Source organism: Gymnogyps californianus, chromosome 26, assembly GCF_018139145.2.
Source record: "Gymnogyps californianus isolate 813 chromosome 26, ASM1813914v2, whole genome shotgun sequence".
In the NCBI taxonomy this organism is placed as follows: domain Eukaryota; kingdom Metazoa; phylum Chordata; class Aves; order Accipitriformes; family Cathartidae; genus Gymnogyps; species Gymnogyps californianus.
The window spans coordinates 2650596-2664271 of record NC_059496.1 but is presented as its reverse complement, the minus strand read 5'-3'; the positions used below and the strand labels follow the sequence as shown (position 1 = coordinate 2664271).

General features: G+C 49.2%; 1 pseudogene; it reads left to right on the top strand.

Moving 5' to 3' along the window:
* Positions 1 to 3843: 3843 nt before the first annotated feature.
* LOC127026021 (ribosomal protein S6 kinase alpha-3-like) lies at positions 3844 to 5589 on the top strand (annotated as a pseudogene).
* The last annotated feature ends 8087 nt before the right edge of the window (positions 5590 to 13676 follow it).

The window sequence follows — 13676 nt, the reverse complement described above, 5'->3', positions numbered from 1 at the left end:
CCGCTCTCAGAAGTCACAACTTTGAAATGGGAATGGGACAGCATCCCTCTTCACATCACCTGTCACCCCGGAAAAAGTGCCTGCCTTAAACACTCCCGGGGAGAAAGGCTGGGGCACTTGGAGACTTTCAACTGGCCCGCCATCACCACGGGGCTTCAGCTCATCATTTCTGTGTCAGAGCCACCAAGCACATCAGCCCGTCCTCCCTGAGACACCCCTTGGGGCAGCTGTACCCAGAGCCAGGCGGCTGCATATGGCCTTTGCTTGATGGGGAGGTGCTTCCTGGGAGCAGGATCTCTCCTGGGGGCATGGGAAACTCTCCTCAGGCCTGGATGCCTGAGAAACAGCTCTGCGCTGCTCCATCTCTCACCAAAAACCAGGGGCAGAGGAAGGCTGCTTTGCTGGCCTCCAAGACAATCAGCTCACCTGGGATGCTCTGTGGCCAGCACGTGCCTTTGCTGTCAGGTGGGTCTCAGCTTCAGCAGCGCTCCGCAAACTCTGTCACCTCCCTGCAGGATGCTCTCCAGTGCACAGCATGTCTCCACTGGCTCTCCCTGGGGACAAAGCTCGAAAAGGAGCAATTTGCTTTTCTTTCCCCCACTCCCAAAGAGCTGCGCAAGAGACCTGCCACCCCCAAATCAGCTGTGTGACAGGGACACCCGTCGTCTGGCTGCGCCTTCTCTCTTTCTCTCTGTGCCTCTCGCCTGCTCCCCGGCCCTTTTCACTCTTCGTCCGGCTCCAGCCTGGAGGCCATCGCTGTTCTGTCCTTCGCCGCCTCCCTCTCCTGACCCGCATCCCTCTCTGTGTTTCTCACTCTCCGGATTGTTTCCCGCCCTTCTCTTGCTCTCTGTCCTGCGCTCTGTCCCCTGCCTCTCCCTTTCTCTCTCTCAGCCTTTTCCCCTCTGTGCCTCTGTCCTGCTCCCTGTCCCATTTCTCTGTCACTCCGCTCTCCTGCTGCCTTTTCCGTCTATCTGTCCCTCCGTCCCACTCCCTCACCCTGCCCGTGTCGCTCCCTCTGTCTCTCCTTCCTCCTGCCCTCCTCTGCCCTCTCTCTCCCTCTGTCCTGCTGCTCATCACCATGTTCCTGGCTGCCCCCTGCCCCCTTCCCCTCCATCCCCTTCTCCCTGGCCCTGGGCCCGCTCCTCACCAGGGGTTTCCTTTCTCCACTCCCTGACCAGCTCCTGCTTTCTTCCCGCCGTCCCTCTCTCCTGCTCCCGTCCTTCTCCTGCCACTCTCCGCCCCACCCCACCCCTCTCTGCCCTCTGTCCCTCTCTCCTCCTCCTCCTCCCTGCTCCACCAAGGCTCTGGGACTGGGACTGGGGCTGCCCCGGGAGGCGGCCATGGGCCTGTGGAGGAGTGGGGTCCAGCCGGGGGGACGGTGTCCCCGCAGGGTCAGACAGGAGGAAGGAGCGCCCAGTGGCATGCCAGGGGCTGTAGTCCTGGGGTACTGGGCTGATGGGTGGCCATGTTGGTTCCCAGGGCATGCTGGGAGCTGTAGTTTCCAGCACTCGGCTTCCTAGTGGCCATGTTGTTCTCAGGTAAAGTGGAAGGTACAGTCTCTGCTCCAGCCACGGCCCCGTGCCATTCCCTGCCAGCTTTGTGCGGTTCCTTGTGGGGCTCCTGCCGTGCTCCCACAGGGAAGGTGCCAGGACTGAAAACTCTTGCTGGCCCTCACCTTCCCTTGGCAGCCCTTTCACAGCCCCACCAGCGCTGAGGCTCGGGGCTTGCTTAGCAACATAACGCTCCCCTCATTCTCTCAGTCTTGCCAGAGCTTCCCATTTCTATCAGCAATCAGTGATCGAGTGTTGTGGAAGGTGGCAAAGCAGAGCTAGGGACCATGCAGACCACACCCGAACGAGACCTAAACAGCATGTGGCAATAATGGCATAAGGCTGTTAGGCTGTAATAGCACAGGAACGTATAGAAATTAGAGAGGCTGTTAATATGTTTTGTAGGGCTTTAAGGACTTTGCTTAGCTGCTTAAAAGTAGTCCTTCATGATAAAGCAGGACTCATAACTTGCTGAATGCTGTTGCTTAACGTTCACCTATAATCTGATGGCAGGAGTAAGAGATTTGGAAAGCCCCAGAGCCAGTTTGCCCCAGGAAAAGGAGACATAGTAACAAGTAGCCTAAAACACAGCAGGAAGAACCAGCCGAGAGACGAGAAAAAGCACCCAATGAGAGAGAAGATGACCCCAGACTCAATCTTACCATTGGGCCAGACTATGGTGTGAGGGGTGGGAATTCAGATTGTAAGGGCATAATTGCCCAGGGCATTGGGTGTTCCGGTTCCCTCTCCAGAGACAGCCAGCTTGAGCTGTCTGAATTTGGGCACCATAGATAGAGTAAATTAGGCTTTTATTTTGAAGGCCTTGATTAGAGAGTCTGCTTTGCGGAACCTTGGCTGGAGCCTGAGGGAAGAAGCAGCGCCCGAGGGTGAGTGTGTGTGTGTGAGGAGTCGAAAGGGGCACCCGTCGGCTCACTGGAGTCGCCCGCTGCGAAGGGACGCCGGTCCTAGCAGTTAAAGTCTCGGGTGGTGTGTGTGCGACTCCTTGATTGGTGTGTGAATGCTCGGGCAGCGGCTTCCCCCTTAACAGTTTGGCACCCCAGATGGGACCCTAGGTCACTCTCGGAACCTCTTGGATCCAAACCTCTGACTGGCAGCACAGGGTGAGTTCACCCGAGGATTTTGGACACGGGACGCACCGAATCGCTCGAGTGGTGAGTGTTAAATCCCTTAAATCTAAATTCAATATAGGGAAAAGGACAGAATTCGGGGGGGGTTCAAGTCCCGCCCGAGGTGCATAGCCTGATCAGCATAAATCGCACACAAGTTTGTACGCAGTCTGATCAACAGAAGACGTCTAATTAAAAGGGGTGTTCGAGTCCTGCCCAGATTAGAGGGTTTTTGAGAGATTTTAAGGGGGGGGTTGAGTCCCACCCGGATTAAATCATGAGTAACGTAACTGGAGTAGAGAGGGAGACGCCCTTAGCAGAGATATTACAAAACTGGGAAAAAATCTGTGGTGCAAATTCACTACTGAAGGAGGACGCAGTAGTTCTATGTCAACAATGGTGGCCATTCATCACCCGCCATGGAGATATTGAAGATCAGTGGCCACCACAAGGGAGTTTTGACCAACATCGACTGACCTTTGTGCGAGACCAACTTCAGTACCGGTTCCCGGGACACATGGATTATTGGTATGTGTGGGATGAATGGGTGCGGGAGAGACAACATCCAGGGAGGCAAAAGGGGCTGAGGGAAAAACTAACCTGTAAGGTAACTTTGGCCGTAGGTAAGGCTACAGCCCCGAACGACGACCAGACAAGGCCCTCCCCGACTCCTGCCCCACCTTACAGTCCCTGTACCGACCTCCCCCCAGACCTTCCTGTAGCAAGGGTGGGACTTTGCCCCATGGTTTCAAATGTTTTGACTAATCTGGCTGCTTTATGGCCAGGGGGTGACTATGCATGCCCCACATCGACGGTTTATACTAATCCATCGTGGAACCCAAATGATTTAGCTTATGGGGCTGTACAATGCCAAGATTAAGGGAGGATGCAGAAACACGGGCGCAGTTACTGTCAAATCTCTGCACGGGACACAATCCTAACTGGGGGGACACCCAAATCTTATTCCGAGAATCATTCTGCCCAGATGAAAGAGAGAAGGTATTAACTAAGGATGCGGAATTAGCACGACAGGTGGGAGGAGGAGAAATCCGTGGCCGACACTAAATCCAAACTGGAACTATAATATGGCCAGAGACAGAGCCCATTGCCAAACAGCCCTAAGAAATTTAATAGAGGCAATTGGAGCACGTGGAGAACGTAGGGTGATGTTCACAGAAGACGATGTTAAATTTTACCTGGCAGAATTAGCACTTGCTTTAGACCATGTACATAGTGGTGGAATAATATACCGGGACCTAAAACCAGAAAACATCCTTCTTGATGAGGAAGGACATATCCAATTAGCAGATTTTGGCTTAAGTGAGGTGTCAATTGATCATGAAAAAAAAAGCCTTCTCTTTCTGTGCAACAGTGGAATATATGGCGCCAGAAGTCATTAAGAGCGGAGGCCTTACACGGAGCGCAGACTGGTGGTCTTTTGGTGTTGTAATGTTTGAAATGCTCACTGGTACTCTGCCTTTCCAAGGGAAAGACAGAAAAGAAACCATGACACTGATTCTCGAGGCCAAACTTGGAATGCCCCAGTTCTTGAGCCCGGAAGCAGAGAGTCTTCTGCGAATGCTCTTCAAAAGAAACCCAGCAAACAGATTAGGAGCAGGCCTAGATGGAGTTGAAGAAATTAAGAGGCATGCATTCTTTTCCAAAATAGATTGGAATAAATTGTACAGGAGAGAAATGATCCCCCTTTTAAACCTGCAACTGGCAGACCTGAAGATATGTTTTATTTTGACCCTGAGTTTACAGCAAAAACTCCAGAAGATTTGCCTGGTCTCCCACCTAGTGCTAACGCGCATCAACTTGTTCGGGGATTTAGTTCTGTAGCTATTGCATCAAATGACGAAAGCCAGGCAGTGCAGACAGTTGGAGTGCATTCCGTTGTCCAGCAGTTGCACAGGAACAGCATTCAGTTTACTGATAGATACGAAGTGAAGGAAGATATCAGAGTTGGGTCTTACTCTGTCTATAAGAGATGTATTCATAAAGCTTTAAACATGGAATATGCTGTAAAGATTATAGACAAGAGTAGAAGAGATCCAACAGAGGAGATTGAAATCCTACTGCGCTATGGCCACCATCCAAATATTATTACCCTAAAAGATGTGCATGATGATGGAAAATACGCATACATAGTAACAGAACTTACAAAAGGAGGGCAACTGCTGGATAAAATTCATAGACAAATTTTTTTCTCGGAACGAGAAGCTAGTGCCGTTCTGTTCACAATAACAAGAACGGTTGAGTACCTCCATGCGCAAGGGGTTGTTCATGGAGAGCTGAAGCCTAGCAATATTCTTTACGTTGATGAATCTGGTAATCCAGAATCCATTCGACTTTGTGAATTTGGCCTTGCAAAACAACTACGAGTAGAAAATGGTCTTCTGAGGAGTCCATGTTACACAGCAAGTTTGCTGCACCAGAGGTTTTACAGAGGCAAGGTTACGATGCTGCATGGGACATATGGAGCCTTGGTGTTCTACTTTATACCATGCTTGCTGGCTACCCTCCTTTTGTAACGGGTCCTGATGATACCCCAGAGGAGATTTTGGCCCGAATAGGTAGCGGGAAGTTGTCTCTCAGCGGTGGTTATTGGGAATACCGTTTCAGATACAGCTAAGGACCTTCTTTCAAAAACGCTTCATGTTAACCCACATCAAAGACTGACTGCAGCCCAAGTCCTCAGTCACCCCTGGATAGTTCACTGTGACCAGTTGCCTCAATACCAGCTAAACAGGCAGGATGCTCCCCATGTAGTGAAGGGTGCAAGAGCAGCAGCTTACTCTGCTTTGACTCGTAATCAGTCACCAGTTTTGGGAGCCAGTCGGCCATTCTCCTCTTGCTCAGAGCATTATTTTTCATAAGGAATGGGTTTTTTAATCCCCTAAAATATTCTTTGTTACAGGTAGAGATGGACAGTTTATGTTAAGCGCTTAGCTTAAACAGTTTCTATTAGCACTATATACTTTGTGCCATCCAACATCTTGTATGTTTTTGTAAATAGTTCACAAGCAGTACAGTTCCATGCTGTTTTCTTTAATGTATACATGCCTTGTTTTACTTAGATATTGTTAATCCTTTTGACAATTAAGTCTGATTAAACAGGTCACTTGGATTAGTCAGCATTGTTGGACAGCTCTAGAAGAAGGCTCACCGTTAAACAGCTATTGAATGTAATGCTATGAAGATGTGTTTCTCCTTGCCTGTGCCTTTTCTACATTTCTGTGGTTTGGATGCTGCATGTCATGTTATGAAAAACAGGATACTGTTTATAGTATTGGAAATGTAAACAGTGGATCTCTCACGATACACCACTCACTTGCGATGGACATTTTCATAGGAATTGATTAAGCATTGGACTCCCTGTGTGTATGGTTTCTTCCTTTTTTGCCCCCCTTTTTGGCTTGTCTATTGTTTGTTGTTTAATCATGGTTTTTATGGACTGAGTTCTTCAAATTACAGCATATGATGTATACTTTTAAGCCCATGGTTGAAATGGACACTACTGAGTTTTGAGCACTGGGGAATCCATCCCAGTATTCCAGTTCTCCAAAAGAAAACTAGTGCATTTCAGGAATAAGTTGCCAGAAGCCGCAATTTTGCAACTGTTTCTCTGGCTGCAGCATACACCCTGCTTAAAGGGGAAGGTGGGCAGGGTCAGGAGGTGCTGCTTGGCTAAGGTGTTCTGCTCTCTGATTGCACTTTCTCTTCACTGTATGCTGCTAACTGTTTTAAGAACCCAAAGTTATATTCTTAAGTAAGCTTTTTTCCTCTCTTGCCTCTGCACGTACCTGCCCTATCTCTATCTCGGTCTCAGAGACTTGCCCTCTGTTTTGGATGGAGGGGTGGAAGAGTGTTTAGTTAACCTGTGTGGCAGGTGCACCCGCCCCGATAGAGACCGAAACTTGTGGAGGTGGCTCTGAGCCCTTATAAGGGAAATATATTGGGATTCGATATGCTGGCAGGCAAACGATGGTACCTACCTCATTTTTGTCCTACGGGACCATTAACGGGCGACGCTCCCAAACCGGACAAGCAAAAGGGCCAGTTCCCATTGAGAACATAGAGGCCAACCCGTCATGGTAAAACTGCCCTCTGTTGGCACTGTACCCACGATCCTGGCGAAACCCAGAGGCTTACATGCCTGGGAGGCCTTAGATAGGAAAGGGAAAGGCCATCGCATAAGTACTCGATGGATAATTCCTAATTTCTGAGACCCGGTCCCAAGGCCCGAGGTGCAATTTGTGTCCTCTTGCAGGACTATGGAAAAGCAAACTATTCGGACACTCCCACTGATAGCAGTAACAACAGCGGGCATGGACAACAAGAACCTGGACAGCAAGGTGGTGGCTCAACTGATAGTGGGATTTGCATGTATGGTGAACTTAACTTCAATAACAGCCTGTCTGCCCAGCCCTAAGTCAGTAGAGGAGCCCCTACCAATCTTTGTGCAAACCACTAATATATCACTAACCCTTGAACTCCCATGGCAACAGTGCAATAATTCCAGCCGGGCCTGGGGAACGGATGGAAAGGATGGAGGTCACACTCATACCATCTATAGCTGGTCACCTGGCGCAATAAATGGCAATTCAATATGGAAGGCAAAGTGTAATTACCTCTTCCTACCCCCTAATAACGCCACGGGGTGGAGTTTTAATGGTACAATGCCATGCTTTAATGTTCCCTGGGGAATTACTGAACATCATGACAATGGAAAACAGATGATCATTCCCTGCAATATACTGAACTGTTAAACCCACCTGGTGTATTAAACACCCCGAGAGTAATGGTAGCAATTGCCCCAACGCTTGTCAAGAACCAGGGTTCAAGGGAGCCTGGGAAAAACATCCCCTCAATTGCACATGGGGACCTGACTGGATTGCGCAAAGGAATGGGGCACCACCAGTAAAAAAAAAAAACAACACTTTGGGACTGCCAAACAGAAATGCAATGTAAAACATAGATAAAAGGCCATTATTGTGATGATACATGCCCCGCCCCATTCAGGAAGCTTTGGTACAGGGCTGTCTGTGTAGTAATACCAGCTATGTGTGGCCCACTGCCCTAAAATGTAACGCTTATGGGGACTGTCCTCTTCATGCCCCCACACAAGGCATATGCCAAACATCTGATGTGCCCGCCCTCCCGATCTAGAGTCGGCATACTCCAGTGGCTGTCTGTATTCCCGGCTACACCCAACTGTTCCCGGGATGGCCTGCACAGTAGCCCTGCCTTCCCTTTGTCCCATTTACCGAGAAGGGCCTATAGCCCCTAAGTGGTGGGATCGCAGCCCCCGGGAGATACAACCGCTAAAGAAGGGAACGTGGCAAAGAGCAAAAACGCGACTGGGATAGTGGCTGGAGGCCATGTTCGGAATGGGGACTGCCTCCCTCAAAAACCCACAAGCCATTTATGACCTATTGATGCAAGTATCTATTTGAGCCAATTCTACATCTGACAGCTTAGAACTCTTGAATGAACAATTACAACACACCAGCAAAATGACCGCCCAGCACCGAGCGGGATTAGACCTGATGCTGCTAAAGGAACACCTTTAGTATGGAGTGCTAAATTGATGAGTAGATGACTGCTGCGTTTATATCCCAAATGTATCCATACCCCTCCGAACCCAAATCGACAAAATGAAGAAAGCAGCAAAGGACTCAGAGGCAATTGCTGCCGCATTAAACATCAACTGGTTGGGAAAGATTTCCAGTGCGTTCGGGTTTTCCCTGTCGGGATGGTTAACCAGTCTTTTACAATCCTTGATAGTGGTTATAATCATAATTATTGCCATTTGTATTGTATTAAGTTGTGTTAAACATATGATAACGTGTTCGTATCGTTGTTACGTATGCTCCTTTAGAACTACTCCAATAGCAGATGTTCCGTTAGAATTGTAAAATCGCCAAAGAAATGATGATTCATGATGAGCATCAATTCTCACCGAAACTGCGCTCCCTTTTAACTTTGGAGGCAAGAGGTGACTGTACCACCACTCCAAAGAAACCAGTTGGATCGTGACTGTGGTCACGGGGTGGAGTGTGGCAGGTGCACCCGACCCCGATAAAGAGCAAAACTTCTCAACTGCTGAAAGGAAAGACTTAAAACTAGAAGCCACGGTTTGGGGGGTCGAGCTGGCCAGCTGCGGTGGATGACTGGAGTCACGTAGACAGAGTGCCCCAAGTCACGTACCCAACCACCCCAGCCTGCCAGAAACACCTTCAACCAATGAAATGCCTCGGCTAGGAGAGTTTCCAGACCGCTGACCATATTATGACCATCGAGCCCCGATCCGACTTCGGTTATAAATGGAGCCCGCCGGAAGAGCCCTTTGAGCCAGTCTTCCTCGGAGCAGCGGGTCTGCAGTCAGAGACTCTCCCCTTCCATCGGGATGCCATCTAAGGAAACTCCCCGGGGTTGAGTGCCTCGCCTTACCGGTGAGTGAGTGCGCATTTTGAGTCATCATTTTAAGCTTACATTTGGTTATAGTTTGTGTAGTGATAGTTCCCAGCTGACACCCTGAACCTGTAACTAAGTTGTGTTTATCGCAGTGTTTACGACCTGATATTCCTGTCCAATCTGGCTGTTGTATCTCAATACAACATAACATTCCTGTTCACTTGGACCGTTCTATGTTGATATCATTAAAGAAGATTGACTTTTGAAAATATTGCTGTCTAGTCTTACCTGCGACAACCTCTCATGAAGTTCTTTCCCCTCCAGTTCCTCTTGAAGCCCCTATTGCCTTGACCATTTCAACTGGCTTCAATTCTTCTTGTCATCTGGACTATTTGCTTTTGCTTTCCATACATATTCCACTTCCACTCACGCAGAGTTTCTTTTCCATCTTTCTATCAACCAAAAGCACTTTCTTCTTTTAGTGTTTTTACTGTAGATTTCTTTATTTAACTACTTTTTTCCTGAGGAACAGCCAGTGTCTAGGCAACTTTTGACTTAATAGCCAACTTTTGTCCGCGCTCTGAAAGGTGTTGTGTAGGCTAGACCTAATGTCTAGCCGGGTAATACAACAGCACATTCACAGTCACTGCTTCCTAGTCATTCCTTCTCTTTCAGACCGGAGGCAGCTTAGTCAGAAAGACAATACTTTTGAATTGAAAAAGGGGACATGGTCAGGGGCTGTAGTAGTAAATGCTTTACTGCTGGTGCAAGGCACAGCTACCCATCTTTCTACTCAGCGTAAATACACTCAAATATAGTTGTTGTTGTTGACAAGAAAAGCTAACTCCACAAAGCCCCTTTGCTTATGATCTTCTGGGTTTTCTGTAATGACCTAGAAAGGAGGGAGGATGCCCAAAAAAGGGACCTACCCCACTCATGTTTACTATGTCGCTTCATAATGCCAGTACTTTGGAAAAAAACTAACCTCATAATCTTTTATGTATTAGATGCTTCAGGGTGAACCAACTAAATAAGCTGCAAGGATTGCTGCAGGATTTATGATCCAAAATCCTTGGGGTAGTTGCCAGGTCTGAAGGATGAATTCTTCCCTGATGTTAGGACAGGTCTATTTGCTTCTGTGTGACCCGCAGTCAAAAGGCAAAGAAAGCTGAGAAGGGACAGGCTCTGTTCAAGGGCAGGATGAAGACAGGAAGCCTATATGGAGAAAAGGAGGGTAAGAGGGAACACGGTCTCCCATTTTTCTTGTGGCTATATTCTGAAAATCAGGATGTCTAAAGGTTTACTGCCCACCAGAAACAGCATAGCTCCAGCAAATTTCAGTTCTGCTTTCTTGCAATTCCCCGTCGCTAGCGGGCTAGCAGTCGTGCTGGAGGAGTAATCGCAGGAGACCAGCTCCTCAGGAACAGACAATCCCAGCTCCACTTCTCCTCACCACAAGTTAAGGAAATACGTTAGACTATTTCTTTAAATCATAAGCTTTGCTTGGGTAATGACTGTCCCATCCTGAGCATGCACAGCACTTATCAGCCAGCTGCTAATTGCTAGTTTTGATTTGGGTCCAATAGAGATGGTTGGGAAAAAAAATTAAATATTGAGGAGAGACTCCTATTAAATTAGTAGGTCAGCCTCTGAGAAGGGGCTGTAGCTCTCTCTGCAGGGGTAATCTTGCCTCCCTGAGCCCTCCCCCTCTCTCTTCTCCCTTTAACAGTTTATTTTGTGGAGCTACAAGACTTTTTTCTCCTGCTGAGTGCTGGGTTAACAAATGCAGGAGGCATCTATTAACAGTATTCTTTGGAGACCACCTACAGCAGTGGGATGAACAATGGGCCTCGAACCATTACTAATGTATAGCCCAGAAATGCAGTGTTAATATTTTTCAAATGTAAACCCATTAGTCACACTTAATGGTTTATTTGAACTAAACCGTATTATTATCCCCTCATTATTTTACCTGGTTTATTTTAGACCACTTATCTCAGGGGTTGCCATAGCCACCTGCTGAGTGCCTTGGACTGGAGTGTTTGCAGTAATCAAAGTTAAAGACTTCTTATAAAGAGAAGTATGCTCTGACTAAAGAGCAACCTGGACAGAGAGGGTGTAAAGAAGATGGAGCCAGGCTCTTCTCAGCGGTGCCCAATGACAGGACAAGAGGCAACGGGCACAAACTGAAACACGAAGGTTACGTTTGAACATCAGGAAACACTTTCTCACTGTGGGGTGACTGAGCCCTGGCACAGGGTGCCCTGAGAAGTTGTGGAGTCTCCATCCTTGGCATATTCAAAAGCCACCTGGACGTGGTCCTATGCACTCTAGGGTCCCTACATGAGCAAGGGGGTTGGACCAGATGGCTCCGGAGGTCCCTTCCAACCTCAACCGTTCTGAAATTCTGTGAGACTTCTCAGAAGCCAACAAGCTCTGCTCTGCTTTCTGAACTGATGCAAAAGCCACAGACATCTGATTTCCAGAAACACCTGCAGAGCAGCCTACACTCTCCAGACCACATTCAGCCTCTCCCCGTGCCACCACGTATGCAAGGACACAGTGCAAGGCAGTTCCCAGCAAGACCCATCCAAGCATCCTGCTCCTGTCCCCCTCTGCTAGAGCTAAGTGTCTGGGAACCCTTGTCTTCCTCCAGGGAGACTTTGACTGTGAAAGGACCTCCACCATCATCAGGTTAGCACTTCTCTATGCTGCAGTGCCTGCTCAGCCCAGTCCCTCGGAGCACCAGGATTGCCCACCCAGTATGCTCCGCTGTGGCTGACCCTGTGATGTGAAGGCACAGGCTGTTTCATGGGATGAGGTAAGGTGCACAGATAAAAGCACTGGGATCCAGGACTCCTGGGTTCTCTCTTTGCTGCTAGAGGATTTGCCTTGTGGCTAAAGCAGGAGTGAGGAAGGCTGGCTCTCTCCCAAACCCTCCTCGGTGTCAGGAGCAGCAAGGGTGGCTGCTCCATGAGGAAAGGGAGCCGGAGCCGAGCGAGGTAACTACACAGGCAGAGGCGGTGGCCTCACCAACAAGGATGCAGTCCCACATATCCTAGTAAGGCTGGTAGGACAGACCCGGTGAGACCTGCAGCTAAAAGCCAAATCCAGTCAAAGGCAGGGGAGTCCCCACCGAGCTGCTTAGCAGCACCTCCTCCAACAGCTCTCTTCAAAGCCCAATGCCTGCACCATACCTAAGTCGACCCTGAACCAGGCAGCCAAACCCCAGGAAGAGGGGGATGCACTCAAGCCCTGCCACTGCACCTCTGCGTGACACAAGGTAGGTCCTGGCCCTTCTCTGTTCCTCCGTTTCCCCACCTGGGTAGCGGAGTGGACACATCCCTGAGCTCTCATCAGACAGCAAGCACTCGTGGGCCCAGCGAGCAATTGCTCTTTGAGGCAAGGATTCCTGCTGGTGCCCTGCCGGCTGCCAGCTGGAACCAGCACCCTTCTTCAGGTTTGGAGCAGAGGGTCACAAGTTCCCAGCAAGCCCCATCTCTTGCTGTCTTCCCTGTGCCTTGGAGTGCTGGCTCCCGGAGAGGCCAGCCCAGGGGATGTGCACCACTCACTTGCTAAAGTTCCATCCCTTCTTTCTGCTCCCTTTGCTTCAGCCGCTCCTGTCCTGAGCGTTCCCTGTGCAACATGAGCAGAGCCCTTTTCCCAGCTAACTCTCTTTACGCAGCACGTTACCCATGCTGGCAAGTGCTGGAGCCCAGTATCACAAGTCAGGGACCTGGAGAGAGCAACAACTGGCCCCAAGTCCCCCAAGGCAGTAAGAACTGAGCTACCTCAGCTCTTCAATCCATCCCATCCCGTGCTTCAGGATACCTCAGCATGCATCTAAATATTTATTTACTTATGCAAAGAAGTGAGATGAAGAAACTTAATACTGTGGAAAGAAACCTGTTTTAATCAGAGCTAGCAGGCACTACTGGAATCATCAAACGATCTGCAATCAGTTAAGACAATTAAGTGAAGGTCACTAGAAGTGCACACTAAGCAGCCATCCTGACAGAGCACTTAAGTACAGAAGAGCTGGATACTGCAATGAAAACACTTTGCACAAACACAGCTCTGTTGGATTGGAGACTGACTTCTCCAAGGGACAGACACTGTGCAGTGTCTGAAGGGGGAGCATGGGGGCATGTGTTGGGCAGTGGGCTGCACTGGTGCAGGGATGGGTCACAGCGGGAGGCACAACACAACGATCAGGATGTGAAGCAAGGACAGGCTATGAAGGAGAAATTAAGAAATATGACCTCAGTATACAGGCATGTTTTTAGGAAAGCCAAAGCTCATCAACCTGGAGCTGATGGGGCTGCAGAACATGAAGAAGAGAAAATGAAGAGCTTCACTCATGTCTGCAGAAAAGGCCTGGACAAGGCACATGGAGTTGCTCTGCAATGTGGAGGGGGTCTCATAGCAGCAGACACAGATGGGGATGAGTGAACCAATGCCTTTTTGCAAACTCACAAACAGCTGCACAAGCCAGAGGCTGCCCCTGCCTGACACGCTCCTCAGCCACCTCGGACACACATAAGCACTGCACAAGTCAGCTCTCCTTTCATTCCCATCA